The sequence below is a fragment of the Bombyx mori genome, chromosome 9, assembly GCF_030269925.1.
Source record: "Bombyx mori chromosome 9, ASM3026992v2".
Classification (NCBI taxonomy): Eukaryota; Metazoa; Arthropoda; class Insecta; order Lepidoptera; family Bombycidae; genus Bombyx; species Bombyx mori.
The window spans coordinates 8355760-8368804 of NC_085115.1; the positions used below are offsets into that span (position 1 = coordinate 8355760).

The 13045-nt window shown below is 35.8% G+C and overlaps 1 protein-coding gene across 3 annotated transcripts in view; it reads right to left on the reverse strand.

Annotated features, from left to right (window-relative positions):
* LOC101744309 (poly(rC)-binding protein 3) overlaps positions 1-13045 on the reverse strand; it is a 197584-nt gene that overhangs the window by 127008 nt on the left and 57531 nt on the right. For 2 of the 3 annotated variants that reach the window (XM_062670094.1, XM_038013065.2), the window contains exon 2: positions 11576-11603. The exons of the other annotated variant lie outside the window; for it this stretch is intronic. The gene's annotated coding sequence lies outside the window, so the exon portion shown is untranslated. The remainder of the gene's footprint in view (positions 1-11575; positions 11604-13045) is intronic. 3 annotated transcript variants of the gene reach the window in all.

The window sequence follows — 13045 nt, forward strand, 5'->3', positions numbered from 1 at the left end:
ACAGTTACGGGAAGAGTGCCCGTACAATTGACAGTTATGGCACTGGCTAGGAGTGCCTTTTTTATGGGGGGCTTCGATGGCGATACCGGAGAGCCTACAGACGGTCTGTGTGTTGAAGATTTTCTTACCCTCGGGGGTAGGCTGGAGGGTGACTAGAACCATATTATATGGCTCCCTACCGCGACCGGTGTGCATACGGTGCACAGAATTCACTGGAAAGCCCTGTTCTAACAGATCGGCCTTGACGAGCTCTACATCTAACTCTTTAGGGATTCCGCGTATTACAACGCGGAGTTCGCGCTCCTCCTGGAGCGTATAAGTATGGAAACTTATACGTTCCTTACGGAGGTAAGAAGAGAGGGCCCTATGGTCGTCGGATGTTTGAACCTTAATTTGAATGCCGTTCGCGAGGTTACGGGCATTCGTGAAATTTATATTTTTGGCCTTAAGGGCCAGGCAAACTCGATCCCAAGCTGCCTTCTCCTGAAGGATAACCGGGGGAGGGGTCTGGGTTTTATTTTGTGCCACCGGACGCGGCGACGGAGTGGCACGGGCTGGGGGCGCAACGGGAGTCTGAGGGCGGGGGCGCGACGCGTTCACGGCTTTGCTAATTTTAGCGGCCGCGGGAGCTCGAGACTCCGCGGCACGCTTCTTACCCTTCTGTACCAGGGTGAATCCATCCGTCGATGAGGCGGGGGCGAGGTCGACCTCCATGTCCGAGTCAGAGTCGGAGCACGAGGAGGCGGGTGCAGGCGACCTACGAGCAAGTGTAGGTGTTTTAGAGGGCGCGACGGAGGCCGCGGATGGTCGCTCAGCTGAAACGACGGTCACGGCGGACGACGCAGCAGCTTTTCTCGCCAGTATAGGCGACACGGGAGCGGCAGGCACGACAGAGGCTGCGGTGCTCAATGCAGAAGCTCTGCACGCAGGTACAAGCGACGCAGGAGCAGCGAGCGCGGCGGAGTCCTCGAGAGGGCTCGCAGTGTGATTGGCCTTGAAGGCCAGAAACTCTGAGGCGAGCTGTGGGTGGCGAAGTCGGAGGAATTCCGCGAATACAGCGTCCATGATCGCTGAGTACCCAGGTGGGGCGGCCCCGGGTCTTGAAAACACTCGCCTTGCGGCGAGGCCCCAACTTCTCGGACCTGAGCGGTTCTATTGAACACAGGTGGCAATGCGGCGCGATTACTACAGGACAAAGAAAAAGCACAACAAAACAGAAATTACAAAAAGAAACAAAACAAATAAATACTTGCAGGAAAACACTTTGTCGGCAAATGTTCCACGAACACAAAAATAACTAAAACAAAACAAATAAAAGCTTCCAGGAAACACACTTGGTCGGCAGATGTATCACGAACACAGGCCGCGCGAACAATGGCCGGGCTAACAAAAGCCGGGCGAACAAAGACCGGGCGATCGAGTGGACGATGAGCACGTCCGCACGTGACGGGTGCCTCTATCGGAATGTCTTGCCTATCTCTACCGTGAAGCAGTAATGGAGTAATGAATGATGGGGCAGCCGTTGTACTGTAAAATTTAGACTAAGTAGGTTTTTTTTATTGCTTAAATGGGTAGACGAGCTCACAGTCCACCTGGTGTTAAGTGGTTACTGGAGCCCATAGACATTTACAACGTAAATGCGCCACCCACCTTGAGATATAAGTTCTAAGGTCTCAGTATAGTTACAAGTTACAACGGTTGCCCCACCCTTCAAGCCGAAACGCATTACTGCTTCACGGCAGAAATGGGTGGGGTGGTGGTACCTACCCGTGCGGACTCATAAGAGGTTCTACCACCAGTAATTACGCAAATTATAGTTTGACGGGTTTGATTATTATTACACGGTGTTATGCCTTCACCGTGGAAGTTGATCATGAACATTTGTTAAGTACGTATTTCATTAAAAAAATTGGTACTTGCCTGCGGGATTCGAACACACCGGCGCATCGCTATATAAAAATGCACCGGACGTCTTATCCATTAGGCCACGAGGACTTCAAAATGGCGGCATTTACTCTGTTTGTGTCTCTCAGCTACACTAAGCACTTAATACTGGGTGGACCATGAGTCCGTCTATCCATCTAATCATTAAAGAAGAAAAGAAAACAAAATTAAACTTATTCCTGTTATGTTCATGTACTAAAGAGTGTTTCTTAGAAAAGTTAACAAAATGAGAAGCTCAGAAAACCTCTCTACAAATTGTACTATTCTTAAATTAACAAGACAACACCGAAACCTGTTCAAACCGCCACGAAACTAGACTCGACAGAGAAATTCTCAAACTCTTAATTGCAATACTTTCGCCATTTTAATTGCAGTCAAGTTGTGATTTTTGGAGTTAGATTTCAAAGTGTTGTTCTTTGTAAATAATAAAGGGGACAAAACCTAAATTTAAGAAACACTTCTTGATTTTTTGCATTTCTTTAATACCTATGTATAATATATTATTATATTAAAACTATAAAAGCTTACCTTCGAGTAAGTTAAGAGCTGACTGAAAAAAGTAAAACAATTTAAATTTATTCAAAATCTAATTAACTATAATTATTTTCAACTTAGTTTTTTGGTTTATTATACTTGAATAGTCATCCTTCAATTATGATAATTCCTATTATTCGGATAGTTTGGATTGTCAGCCTTCTCCAAGGCGGATTAATTCAGAAAAAATAATAGAAGCTTCCTTAATAAAGTCGTCCTGACTTTAAGAATAAACCTAAAAAATGTGAGATTTGAACTTTGGCTTGTCCCAATTGGCTTGTCCCAATCTTGCAGGCAGTAATTTTACTAAATTAATATGTACCTAAACCATCTTCACGAACGACTTCCACGATGAAAGATCATAAGGAACATCGTATAATGAAAACTAAAATTTATACTTTATTTTCAACTAGCGTCCCGCCCTCGCTTCGCTTCGGAAACTGTAATTTATTATTGATTTCTCCACTATTTAATGGATGTTATTATACATATAAACCTTCCTCTTCAATCATTCTATCTATTAAAAAAAACTGCATCAAAATCCGTTGCGTAGTTTTAAAGATTTAAGCATACATAGGGATATAGGGACAGAGAAAGCGACTTTGTTTTATACTATGTAGTGATTACTAGTAGTCAGAGGTATTGTAAGACGTCGCGGATAGTTAGATACACGTCACAATTATAATTTCGATCTCTAGTTTTATAGTGGATGGCGTAACTAATTCTTCTATGGATTTCGGTAATCACTTATTAAGAGTCACGTACTCGTTTACCCATTAAAATACATTTCAATTATGTTATAAATGATATATAATGATGTTATAATGTTTGAAGTCGGCGTGACCTAAGGGATAAGTCGTCCGGTGCATTTGTGTTGAGCGATGCACCGGTGTGCGGATCTCAGGCGGGTACCTATTTTTCTAATGAAATACGTACTCAACAAATGTTCACGATTGACTTCCACGATGAAGGAATAACATCGTGCAATAAAAATCAAACTCGCAAAATTATAATTTGCGTAATTACTGGTGATAGGACCTCTTGAAAGTCCGCACGGGTAGGTATCACCACTCCGCCTAATTCTGCTGTGAAGCAGTAATGCGTTTCGGTTTGAAGGGTGGGGCAGCCATTGTAACTATACTTGAGACCTTAGATCTTATATCTTAAGGTGGGTGGCGCATTTACGTTGTAGATATCTATGGGCTTCAGTAACCACTTAACACCAGGTGGACTGTGAGCTTGTCCATCCATCTAAGCAATAAAAAAAAGGTCGTTGCGGCACTACTAATTGTATTTTTAATTGGTCAATTAATTGATCATTCTATTAATTGACTGAGACTTGAACCTCATCATGGTATCATCTTTCCTCCTCATCAAGATATAATAATTAATAGTAAATGTTTTGGTTATTATTCGATTGATAACAAAATTTGAATACATATTTTTTTCAAAAGTATAAGTAATAATAACAATTTCTCGATTTTGGTAGCATAGCCATCGAAGGACTAAATTGAGTTTATCGCCAAATCGGGATTTCAATCAGCAAGTATCGAGTGTCGAGTGTTCCCGTCAAGTCAATCAGTCCAAATTGAACATGTCAGAGCACTTTTCAAAAGGACACGGTATTTGATTTGTTCGAAACTGGATTTTCCGGAAATATACGCGTTAATTTAGTTGTTTTGAAGTATATGTCAAAGAGAAAGCAAATTTTTAATTAACTTTGTAAACAACATAACCAAAAGCTAGCCTTGAAATTTATGAATTTGATTTATGAAAATTTGGTTCTTTATCCAAAACTTTGTCGAAAGTTCAATTACTAAAAAAACACACACAAATAGTTCAGTCACAGTCTAAATTAGCGCACAGACAAAATCTGTGTACGATTTTGTTGTTCTTAGGCACGAAATCGGTAGATATGTTTGAAAAAGGGACTGGAAGTCTAAATAGTCTTTATGACATCATCAATGAACTTAAACTGTTTCATTTCATAGATAGATTGAAAGGAATTCTTAGCACTTGAGAGTCCATTCATAGCCAGCTTGTAAGTCAGTGTCAAATTGACTTGCGATCGGACGAAGCTGTATATCCCGTGAACATTCGATAACAAAGTGTTTGATATTAATTTACAACTTAATTATAGTGCAACAATAAATGCAAGATTAAACCGCCAAAGTAATTAATATTATAAACAATTAGCTGATGTGAATAAAAGCGAGCAATTTACGAGTTTTCTACCATCAAACAGGTAACCGGTTAAGAAAAACGGAACGTACATAATGTGTGACATTAAAAAAAATGGTAAGTACACTTAGTAGGTATTATAACATAAATATAAATACAATATACTTACTGAATGGCAATATTATGATAATTATTAATCCATAAAACACAATTATAATATAAGTTCATAATGAAGTCACAGAATATCTATTTTCACCTGTCTCCTAAAAGTTTTAAGATCAAAACTCTAGTACTGTGATGAAGAGAGCTTCATAAACGCGTAGATTGTATTGTAAATAGCCACTATAGCATCTAGAGCTATCAGAAACAAGAAAATAAACAGAAGATGTTTAAGGCACTCAAGCAGACAGGTCCAGGGATTATGAGCAGTGGAGTAGAGAAAATAAGCTTCAAATATGATTGACATTGACACAAACCACGGCGGTTACGCAAATTAGCCACATCGCATTAATATGTAAAACTATACTAATCGATTATTCTCGTTAAGAGAAAAACAATCTACGTCAAAGTACTCAAACAAGCAAAGCGACCCTACTCCACGCTTTAGCGAAATCGGTATTGGCTTATATATGAATTGGCTATAATACATTAACCGCTGTCTTTTGATGGAGAAATCGACTAAGTAACTATGTTCAACTAAGTAATTATATCCGATTAAATTAACTTGAATTGTAGCTAAATTAAATTACTAAAGTTTTTAGTTTAAGTAGAGGGTTTTTGAAAAACTGTCTAAAGATATTTTCTCATAAGATCTTTTGCTCGAAAGAAATTAAAATAAACATATCTTAAATACTTAAAAAGTACATTTAAATAAATATTTTATTATATTACAAAAAATCTAAGTGGTAATTATCTACATGTCCTACAAACAAATAGACTGGATGATATTATCATGTTAGCGTATTGACTATTTACCAACGAAGCCCAGAAACCGGAATACCTCTATCAATCTTAATAACTTGAGGCAAGTTTCTGAAACACAAACCATTATCTAAATGTAAGGAAAAAGTTTATGACGGAGTATAATCTGGCCAATGGTTCGTTTGAAAAAATTGTTCCAAAAGATTGTTTGTTAGTTGTTACTTATTTTGTGTTTACGCACGTGTTCTTTGACTCAGGGCTGTCACTAGTTTTTTTATAAATGTCTACAGATTACAAGCTTTGACGTTTTTTTCTTTTCATAAATCCGAAATAGTTATGATTTTAATAGATCATTGCAATTTTTAAGTGAACTCTTTACAATAAATGTAAACAGAAAGTGTAAATTGTTAATAATTAATTACTGGTGCTATGGCATATTTTAAGATCACTGGAGAGGACCAGTCATTGCTTATTAAGTTTCCAAATCTTTATTACAAATACGAATCATATTGAAATTAAGCAGGCACAAGGATATTTGGTACCTTTATTCAGAAAAAAAGTACTATTCATGAGGAATTTTGTTTTTCTTAATTTTCGCGATTAAAGCCGCGGGTTAAAGCTAGTAGACTGTAATTGAGATTCGATGCTGTGATATGTAAGAGTTTCTCAGCGCTTACATCCGTTCGTGAGTTCGTTTGGTAATCTAGGGTAATAAAAAAGTGAACCTCTCTCTTCACTTACAATTCTTGACACAGTAAATTGAAATGTTGGGCTTTTCGGACACAGACAAAACTTCAAATGTTTTCAAACCGCAAACGTTGTGGAAAATTGTTAAAATTTTAATTATCGTACGCATCTGTTTTTGAAATTTTATATGTACTCGACATACGAAGTTCTAGCCGTGTTACACTCTGATTTGGTAGGGCCACGTTTTAAATTAATATTCTCATAAATACCTTGTGCTTCGTTGATGTATTTTATTATTTAGGTCGTTTAAATTTGTTTGCTGCTAAAACCTTTATTTTTGATGAATATCATGGAAATGCTTTTAACTTTTGCATATATTCCTTCATTTAAGAATACTATAAGCTCAACTAATGTAAAATCTACTCCCTCCAGGCCTGAGACCGCTACATTAGTCAGATACTCTGGTCACTAGACCAATAAAATTTACGATAAGCGTCGTTATAAAATGTAAAATGTTTTAAATATGAATTTATTTAATCTTAATATAACTTCAAAATAAATTCATGAAACACAGAGAAATAGTTTTAATTATATCGAATTTATAAAAAGATTAAGAAAAAACTTTATACCATTGTATTTTTTCGTTTAATTGATGGTTTATTACGCACAAAAAATACAGTACAATCAATCAATTATTAAGTTTATTATTTAAATATATACGTAGCATACTTATCTTGTTATATTTCCCTCATTTACAGAAATACATTGTTCATTTTTTTTTAAATCGGAAATATCGAAAAAACATAAAAAAGTACTAACAAAATACAACGGGATCTAATAAATACAAAAGATAACGGTACCAATAAGAAGTGAAGATGTGATAAGTACTTGATTGACCAGAAGGGCCTTAAACAGAATTCAAACGGGTCTCGTTCGTGCGTGAGATTCCAGCTAACGGGAGTAAGTAGCTTAATGGCCCGGAACACATTGGATATTTGCACTTGCTTGTAGAACTAGTCCCCGCGACTTGTTGTATTTTTTTCTATTTTAATTCGAACCGCTTTTGCGGCTAGGAGCATTGAACGGTTCTCTGCTATATTAAACTGCATAGAGCATGTCTGTTGCATTTGTTCAGAGATAAAAAGAACACGAGTACAAAGACATTCTTAATGTTTTTACTAATCCATACAAAATCAGTTTTTTTTTTGTATAGTGTCATTTTCTATAAAAGAAAAGAAGATTCTATCGAAGATAAAAAAGAAACATGTTTATGTATTATAATATTATTGGAACATCTTTCATTTACTATAATTTTTAAATAGACCATCGTTGATCAATAGTATTCAAAAACACATAAATTTTTTTATAATTGGAATCTTTCAGTCAATAATGTGAGCTTAATGAGTATCTGAGAGGTAATATGTAGGTGTTTGTACTCTTCAACTATACCGAAACATAATTGCTTTGTGGTAAACATAGACAGGATGTGTTATATGTAAGTAACAACAGAGGATTGCAGAAAATGGACTGTCGAAGCCAAATTACTTTTGACCCTTGTGGATGTGACTGTATAACATAAGTTTATGAAGTAGCTTACTAAAACAATTCCGCGGAAATTTATAAATATTATAACACCGGCCGGTTGGATGTGGGATTAATTTACTGTGAACCCTTTCGGGTTTTTATGTGCGTTGTTATTAATTGTACCTTAATTATTCAATTTAATTAGAGCCTGAGCTTGTTCGATTCTGTTAGCTTAAGGTCAAAATATTCGAATCCACGACCATAATCGTGTCCCAGAATGAATTATAAGTATAATAATGTAATATAATGAATTTTCGAACAAATTAACATTTTAACATCAGAGGCGGTAGTCCAAATACTGCAAACAATAAATCCCATTATGTGGTTGTGGAAAACAATTTCGGTAATTGAATGAGAAATAAAAGCTTAAAGATGAAACAGGCAAAGCGTTTCACGAGACGCGTCAACTCGTCAAAGTGATGTCTTATTCAGATATAAGACGAAACAACTTTGTGAAAGTTGTGAGTGGACCGAAAATTGTAAGGGAAATTAAAATTTTTAAATATTACAGCTCTTAAAAAATTTATTAGGTGCAGTTTTTAAAAATAAATGGAAGTTCAGCGCGCAAGAAAGGTTTGTTGCTCGCTTGGCATTATTGGGGTCACGATACCTTTCAATTGCGTATGGAATGAGCAAAATGGTAGCTAAAAACAAAATCAGTGATAGAACTCATTTCATGGCTGGTGGTCATCGTCTAACTCGAGTATACGACCCAACAGCCTAACTGTTATAAAGCGTGTGAGTTAAAAAGTTTTATTTCTCCTTATTCCTCTTCCTTGTTGGGTATGAGACTCTGTTGAGCTCGGGACATCTGAGGCGAATATGGGTGTCACTCTTTAGGGCATGATGGGTTGACAAGGGCGTAGAGAGACCAGATGAAGTAGTCTTGGTAGCTATCCGCTTATCAGTTGGAGATTTGAACCCGAGTGACTTACTTAACTCTACTCCGAGAAGTTGTTCCATCAACCGGTGAAGAATCTATCACCCGGTCAACGTGAATGAGCCGGGAACCAGAATGAATCTCGGTGACCGTACACAGCTTGGACTTTCTATGCTCAATATCACACAGCCCTTCGCCTAGCGCTCACTGTCCCCTGCACTTTTCTTTGGGTATTACTTCGAACTCATCTCCAGTACATTTCCTCTTCTAATAGCATCCCTACAGAAAGTAACATCCCTGTATAGTCACCAGATGAGGAATGCGATACAGTTTTCTCTAACAAAGGTTATACACAAATTCGCCTGAAAGTATATTAAAGCAACTTCTACCGGAGAAAAGATTAGTTTCTTAGTGTCCGAAACAAGTGGAAACTTTCATACAATTTTCATAATGGGCGTGATGTAGGTTCAAGGATTCGATAACTTTCCGATCTTACTTTTGTAAAGCAAAGTTTTAATGCATTCGATGTTAATTTTTATACATTATGAATGATGCACGATAATATAAAGGACACAGAGTTAGAATCCTTAATTTGACTATATGTGCAATTCAGGAACAGTATTGATGAACTTGAAATCCGTAAGTTTTTAAATAAGCGCACATAGAAAGGATAATTACTGTGTGTTTTTTTTAAATAATAATAAAAATTAAGGGTAAATAAAAAAAAAAACAATAATTATTATTAGAAACTTGTGCCTTAAAGTGAATATTAAAAAAAAAGGTAAATCACTTTTTACCGTTTCAGACTAATATCTCTCACAAAACATTTACTCGCATCCATACAGTTAAGGTGAAACTATACATAATATATATTATGTACCTACGTAAGGTTTTTTTCCATTTCGCTTCAAAAAATTGTAAGACATAACATACATAAACAGCGTAAAGTTATTATAATAAATTAAGATTTTGATTTAACAGTGAGAATTTTCTTTAACTGGTTTAGACTTTCTTTATTAAATGTGATATTTCACAAACCATCGATGTATCAAAACCAGTAATTACCATTTTATTTCCTGACATATAATATTAATTATTATAAATATATAATTTAGGTATATGAATTACCCTTGTTTTCAGGGCAGTTATTTCTTTCATTCCTTACTATTATTTATTACATGCATTACTAGATAATAGCGATCTTCGGCAATGGGTCAAAGTCAAAGGCCCCCAACGAAACGATTAATAAACGGCGTTAATAATATGTATAATTTACTTCAAGTGCTACATATTGAAACGAAGTAAAATAAAATCTTGTTAGGCGTTGCCATTCTTCGATGGATAAGATTAATTGGAGATCAATTACTTGCTTATATGGATGGACGAGCTCACGAACCGCCTAGTATTAAGTGGTCGCTATGTCTCAGTTTTTTTATATGTAGTACAACGGCTGTCCTACCCTTAAACCGAAACATACTGCTTTACGGTAAGCAGAGTGATGCTCCCTACCCGTGCGGGCTTTGAAGATGCCCTAGCACCTGTATTTACGCAAATAATTATTTTCTGCCAGTTTGACGTTATTCCTTTATCGTGGAAGTCATTCGTGAACATTTGACAAGTACGTACTTCAATAGAAATATTGCTGCCTGCCTATAGGATTCTAATACCGGTACAATCGCACCGGTCGATACGAATGCATCAGGCGTGCTTTTCTTTAGGACACGACTTTATCACCGATTCGAATGCAATTGAGGTTATGATATCTTTCGGTTCCGTCATGTGACTACCACCAGTTGAGCTATTAGCTAGTACGACTAGTTTACAAAATAACTATATATTTATACGTACGGAATAATTTAAATAAACCAGTACCGGGGGTTGTTTATAGCCTGGCTTCAACTGGTCCTTGACGTAATTCTGGCCTCGCTAACGATGTTGGTTCAAACAATCAGAAGTCAAGCAGAAATTGATAGGGTATTCGGTAAGCCCGTACTAACGTCGACGCGTACCGCCCGACTTAATTAAAAGACTTCACTCAAGCGTATCTTGCAATATCGGAACATTTGTCTTTCCGATGTTCTCAAGTTTGTAGATTATGTACATAAAATACGGTATAGGGGCTGTAAAGTGTCGAATTTTTTTTGTTACGTTTTCATTTTCTCTCGCAACTTGAGCAAAGTTTTTGAAAATTTTCTATATTATAAACGATAGTAATTAAAGTATAGTAATTAGTAGTAAAACCAATCAGACAATCCCAATAAAAACACGGTAACGACATTTATTAGGATTTTTGAAACGAATATTTATAGACATTGATTAGGCTTAGTACAACTTATAGGTAGTAGTATAGCTTAGTATAAGCTTAGTTATTGATTTTGAATACTGTACGGAAAATCCGTAGGCGTCTCATGGATCCGATGGGGTTCGAAATCGACGCCAATCGGATTAATTATTTTTTTAAAGACATTTGAAACAAGGTGTTCTTATTGTTGTTCTTATCTGTCAGGTGTCTGTCTCGACAATCATAAAAATAGATGAGAAAATAAACATAGCTTGCGACCGTTGAATGTGGAAAGTATTAATGAAATTTTTCCACGTGTTAATTTATTTTTCCAACAATAACTCGTGAAACTTCAAAATAGCATTAACCACCCATAATTTGCAAGAAATTCTAGAGAAGCCAGTCGTGGTCTTCTTAATGTGTGCAAAAATCATTCGTAAAGATTTACATTGAATATTTCTTGAAGGTTTTAAAGATATTCTCAAAGTTTTCTATTCAAGACTAAAAAAGCGGGTTTGTGTAAGAGCCTTGTAATCTTAGATGAAACGGAGAAAGACACCTACCTTCACAGTCGAAATCAGGTTCTTCAATCTGTAACAAGAAACATTACATGAGTCAAAAGAACGTGACCCACAAACCAATAAGGAACAAAGACAAGCAATATACTTATCATCTCATAAAACTGAGTAGGTAACAATTTATTGACTCTTAAAGCGTGTTATCGTTACATTTGCACAAGGTCGGATATACATACGACCTCTTCTGGCACTAACCCTCCGTTTTTACGATCGAAATGTGACTATACTGTCTAGGTAGGCCCCACTTTTATAAGAAAACTTATTCTTTTCCGTTTCATTCCAACAGCTTTGATTTATAATTCTCAACAAAATTTTGGATTTCACAATGTGACCAATTCTGTAGAAAATGAATGAATACGACACAAAAGACTTTTATAACTCAATGAAAGCACCAAAATCTTGTTTGAATTTTATTTTTAAGTAATTCCATTCGCGCTTCATCCGGACAATAATCTTTGTTTGAGCGTTAATTAATTTGAATTAATTTCGTACTTTGAAAAGGTAAAATTAGAGGAAGAAGCAGATAACTTTTTAAAATAAATCTAATAAAATGTACAGCTACTATGATTAACTGCAGATTTTTTAGATTTTTTTTTTCTTTACTTGTACTATATTTAAATTTAGTTCATAAAATCATCGTCGTAGTTGGCTTACAGTTTGAGTGCCAAATTGAATACCATCTTGCTTATTGTAAACTAGCTGACCCGGCAGACTTCGTAGTGCCTCAATCGAGAAATAAAAGACCTAAACTTTTGTATAAAATAAACTTAAACATTTTTCTTTAATTCCGAGCATTTTCATATTTATCTACCGTTTAAACCTTCTCTGGACTTCCACAAATAATTCAAGACCAAAATTAACCAAATCGGTCCAGTCGTTCTCGAGTATTAGCGAGAATAACGAACAGCAATTCATTTTTATATATTATATAGATTACAAATATCTTTAAAGCGTTACAACAAAATGTATACTTAAAAATAGTTGAATCTCGGAAAACTCCTCGCTCGGAATTTTGCTGTAAAATGAATACTTTTCACAAAAATATACAGCCATTTTGTAAGTGGGTGACGTCAACTGAGCGAAAAACTTTCAGTTGATTGCATTGAAAAGTTGTGTGTATATTTGACTATGTAAATTATTTATAGAAGTTGGCAACGAAAACTGAAAATTTTGAGCAAACAAATTTTCAACCGAAAGTTAATTCATGAATTATTGTTATAACAACCATTGTAAGTTGATTACCAACAGGAATGTTTTATGGAGGCGGCGGTTCATTATGGCGCTTAATATTTTCGATCTTTTGGATATTATAGCGTAGAATATTAAATACTTACTTAAAAATATGGTTTTCGTATATAGGTCAAGTTTCATAACTTTTGTATCTATATTTTCACTGGTGCAAAAAAGATATCAATTTTTATTAATTAACTTAATCAAGATATAAGAAAACATTAA